We start from the raw sequence: 5,000 nt of genomic DNA, 5'->3' as shown, positions 1-5,000 counted from the left end.
AGAAGGCGGCGATCATACAGCCCCTACCGCCCCCGCCAACCGGCCGAGAGGCGAGCAGCCGGTATCGGGTGGCGATCTCCAAAGGGCGGCGATCACACAGCCGCTGCCGCCCCCGCCAGCCGGCGAGAGGCGAGCAGCCGGCAACGGGTGGTGATCTCCAGAGGGTGGCGATCATACAGCCGCCGCCGCCCCCGCCAGCCGGCCGAGTGGCCGTCAGCAGCCGGTCCGCCGCCGCCGGCCGAGAGGCCGTCAGCAGCCGGTCCACCGTCGCCGGCCGAGAGCCGAGCCGCCCAATGGCATCGGCCGCCGCCAGACTGCCAGCAAACGAAGAGCTGCACCAGCCGCCACCGCGCTGCCTCCACCAGCCATCAAACCGTCAACAGCAGCCGAGCTGTCGCCAGCCGCCGCTGAGCCGCTGCCGCCAAGCCGCCAGCAGCCGCTGGACTACTGCCAGCTGCCGCCAAACCGCCACCGATCGAAACACCGTCACCAAGCAGACCCGAGGGGCGGCAGCGGCCGCTGCAGTACCGCACGCGAGAGGCGGGACCACGCAGGGGCGCAGGGCACCGCACGCAGTGGGCCTGTCGCGAACCGGGCGGCGGCACATCGCCAGCACTCGCCACAGGTGTCTGATCCGTCTCGGCGACGTAACCCGCGCAGTACCACACTGCTGACGGCTGTTGTAGCACAGTATGCCGCTTTTCGTGAAAACTCCACAGCCGATGCTCCTTCCTGATGTGTAGAAGCTCGTTGAACTGTTTACGCTCGGAACGGATGAGCGGCTCAACGATATATAGGCGACTCTCGAACGATGCTGTGGATTTGTTGAGCTTAAGGCGATCTCCGCAGATTTTTGCAGTGGAGCGCATAAATGACTGAATTCTTTAAGTGAGGTGATGAGTGGCAAACAGATCCCCCACCCCTGGCGGGATGCCAAGCAATCCGCCTCTGAGTATCTCTCGAGATTTAGCCCGGATATTTCTCCTCTCGCATCTTGTGCCGAACTTGCGGCTCTACAAAAATAGATTGCGTTCCTTTGATTCCATTCAATGTCACCTCGTTCCTTGGCAAGTTCCTCTACTTTTTGTGATGCCACCTGCGGCTTTGGCTTTCCAGTTATCTCGGCTGGTGTGAAAAGGTCGCCCTCCATTGTATTCACTGTTTTTTTCATCATTCTATTTTTATATCCAGACTGTTTGAGAGATCATTTATTTGCCTTCCAAGCGCGGTCTCAGCTGTCACCTAATTAGCTTCCTTTGTGTAATTCATCATTTCAGTGTCTCGCAGCAAGTTGTTTTTGGGAGACTTATACGTTCGTTGCTGTTCTCGGCTTCCGGAAACATGTCGGAGATGGACTGCCGCCGGAGTCATGTCGGAGATGGACCGGGGTCATGTCAGAGATCAGCTGCTGACGGGATCAGGTCAGAGATGGACTGCTACCGGGATCATGCCAGAGATGGACTGCTACCGGGAGCATGTCAAAGATGGACTGCTACCGGGAGCATGTCAAAGATAGACTGCTACCGGGATCAGGTCAGAGATGGACTGCTACCGGGATCAGGTCAGAGATGGACTGCTGCCGGGATCAGGTCAGAGATGGACTGCTGCCGGGATCAGGTCAGAAATGGACTGCTGCCGGGATCAGGTCAGAGATGGGCTGCTGGCGGTGTTCCTTTCCGCAGACCTGAGTGCGCTCGTCAGGTGATTCCGCAGACCTGAGTGCGCTCGTCAGCTGATTCCACAGACCTGAGTATGCCCATCAGCTGGTTCCACAGACCTGAGTACGCCCATCAGCCGACTTCGTTTCCACATCACAAAATGTCGAATCAATGAGATCATCACCGCCTCTAACTGACATTTTGCTGAGATAGACACCTCGCCTTCGGCTTGCTTGTGAAGCCTTGAACAAAACAATAAAGACCGCAAAACCAGAAGCAAACAGCAAATGACTTGCGGCCGGCAATGTCTTTAGAGTCGGTACCTCCATCAGTCCGACTGTAAGCACCAATGTAAAAGTCTGATCAAGTTTTAATTATAAAGCTGTTTTCAATGGCTATGTTGCAGCACACTAATCCTCCTTACTCAGGCATCTTACCCAGGCATCATCTTACCGGGGATGCGTTACAAACAAAAGCATGATTTGAAAGGCCCTATTGTGTAAAGGCAGATTATTTATTACTGTGATAACTCAGTCAAACGATGCGCAAATGCAATGATGAAAAGTGATTGACAGAGACTTCAACTCCTCCTCAATTCTGATGCAGTGAAGCTAACACTCAAGGCTTTCTCGTTTTGTACTTCTGAGCCATGTGTTCCAAAGGCAAACTGCACCAGTGTAGCCCCTTCGATGCAATGACCAGCGGCTGTCTGCATTTGAATAATCTGTTCCAATAGCTATCTCAACGCGGCGTATCTATTGTTACTTAGAAAACATGACCGCTGATGACAGAAGGGATCAGGAGAGCGCCCGGCCTCAGAGTGGTGAGGGGCTCAGCTCGGCTGCCGTGGCCTACCATGACCGATGACCTGTAAAACCGGGCAGGCAACTCACACCGGGGCGGACAGCTCGGCAAGCATGAGGCTACTGGGATCGTACTGACTGCACCGCCTACCAGCGGGGCGTTATGCGTGCAATGTTTACGATGGCTACGCGCTCTTAATCTACAGTTAGGCTGAACAGGTGTCGTGGCGTCTGGTGTGTCCAAGGGACGGCGCTGTAGTCATCACCTACCTCGCCATGCGTCCTGAAACAACGCACAAGCTGTTGTATGGCCGACAAAAACGTACTTTCTAAATTCCTTAAATCTTTGCAAAGAGTCTCAAAAAATATTTTACGGCAACCTTCTATATGCATGTGGATGATCTTTAAATTACATTTTGTTTCCCGTCAGCAATTGCCTTTTTTGAAACGAGAGTCGTCGATGCCGGTGACAAACAGGGCATGGCGCCACGACAGTGAATGTGCACTTTGCTCCAGCCTGGGTGCTCCCTGCTGTAAGCGGATCGGCAGGCTGAAACTCCAGAATTAGCTGCAGCAGTACACGGGAGGGAGAGGAACGGCCAGCGTTGCGGGCAGAGCTGCTGGACGTGACGCTCCCCACGTGCTCGACCGATCCGTGCTCCGCCGACCGGCCTCCACCGAGCCGCCAGGAGGGGCGCAGTCACCGATTCCTGCGTCAAGATGGCGCTGTCATCGCGGACGATTCGAGGAAAGACGGCGCGGTTATCGGTGACATTATTTGCATATGTGGCACCACTGGCTGTAGCAAATCTTTGGCTGGTCAAGGCCAACCAAACCAAGGCCAAGCTTTTTCAGACACACCATTGTCTTCATCCACCCGGCGGCCACCGGCTAATATTAGCCGCACACCGAGGACACGCAGCATACGGAGATTACAACGCTGGGCGTCGGGTAGTTTGTTTCTAATGATTGCGAGGGCGCAGGCTCATAACCGAACACAGCCATTTTGAAGACAGGTTGACTATCTGCAGACGAGCATAACTTTGTCATACTGATGCAAAATTTTGAACCCATTTCGATCTTAAATGTGCATTTACTGGGTTCTCAAGATCCCTGTATCCAGACTTATTCCGACGAAACTCCTGAGTGATATCGTTTTAGAAAGCCATTTGTGCCTTGGTAAAATGAAAAGTGGCATTGCATTATTCCATACAGTCATTTTGCACCCGGTTCCTTCACTTTATTGATTCTAAAATGCACAAGGGAATCATATCTTCCGATGACTTCTGGCTGCTGTTTATGTTCAAAAGGTAAAAAGAATAATGAAATGAGGAAAATCGTGCCCCTCAGATTCAAATGGGCCATATCCGATAACTTTTGGTGGGGTGATGGTTTTCTCCATTAGGGGCCCCTTTGTCAGCCATGTGCATCCCCTTGCCAAGATTGGCTGCGCCCCCGGTCTTGTATCTCTTGACCTCTGTGTACCTACGGTCGCTTATGCGCTGTTTTGGCAGTCCAGGCAAGGGGCAGGTCTCTTATGGAGGACAGAGGACAGGAAAGGAGGAAAAGAGACCCCTGTGTACACAGAGGGAACCTCTTTGTATCTACGGTCGCATGCGCCGTTTTTGTGTGTGTTTTTTTGTTTTGCCTGCGCCGCTCAGAGAAGGGACAGGAACAGGTCCCTTCTGCCCACAGAGGGTCCCTCTGGCCAGTGACGAGTTCCTGGCCGGCGGTGTTTCTGGTGACTGTCCAGGGGTCCTACTGACCGCCCGGGGCTCCTCCGGTCACCAATGGGCGCCTCCAATTGCTCAGAGGCCCTTCTGACTGTCTAAGTGATCATCTGGCTACTCAAGCAGGGGTGAAAAAGCTGCCGATTTACAGGATGTGATTGGTGACGAAAATGAACACTTTTGCGAGATATTTGGTGACAAAATTGCGAACATGGATACAAGTTGCAACAGACTATCCCAGTTACATGAAACTCAACGCTTAGAATTGGTCTGTGCTCTCTAACTCTCGCAGCGTGAGCTTGTGTAGAACACACGTTGAAGCATCGAGGTTTCGCTGTGTGACCAAGTCGAGCCATGAAATGCTTTCAAACATAGCGACTTAAATCAGGACAATTTTAAGCACGTGACAGAAATATACTGCAAACTGTGCTTTATCAGTACTGAACCCGCAGATCAGCGGCGACACAGTGTGTTTCCAATGCCTCTCCAATCAGTGCTTTTCACGAATTTTCAGCCTAAGTTCCTTTACGTAATAAACAGTGAAAGGCCGTAAACAGCTGGAATTTTTACCGGTTGCAAGAATTAAAGCTGACCTGATAATCTTGCGACGAAAGTGACTGGTCCGCTACGCGGTGTTTGAAATCATCTTGCAAGTTGGGACAGATGGATTCAAATGCTCGCCACGCGGTTTTGGACTGGGTTCAGTGCAAGGCTTTAGGCTGCCGTTAGCTGTGTTCGCGTCGTGAGCAGAAGCGCAGGCAAACGGGGGGGGGGGGGGGGCACAGGAGGCACGTGCCCTCCCTTTAGGC

The sequence above is a fragment of the Pollicipes pollicipes genome, unplaced genomic scaffold (genome assembly GCF_011947565.3).
Source record: "Pollicipes pollicipes isolate AB1234 unplaced genomic scaffold, Ppol_2.1 Scaffold_6138;HRSCAF=7277_pilon_pilon_pilon, whole genome shotgun sequence".
Classification (NCBI taxonomy): Eukaryota; Metazoa; Arthropoda; class Thecostraca; order Pollicipedomorpha; family Pollicipedidae; genus Pollicipes; species Pollicipes pollicipes.
The sequence above is the reverse complement of the archived record's forward strand: the minus strand, read 5'-3'. Positions refer to the sequence as shown.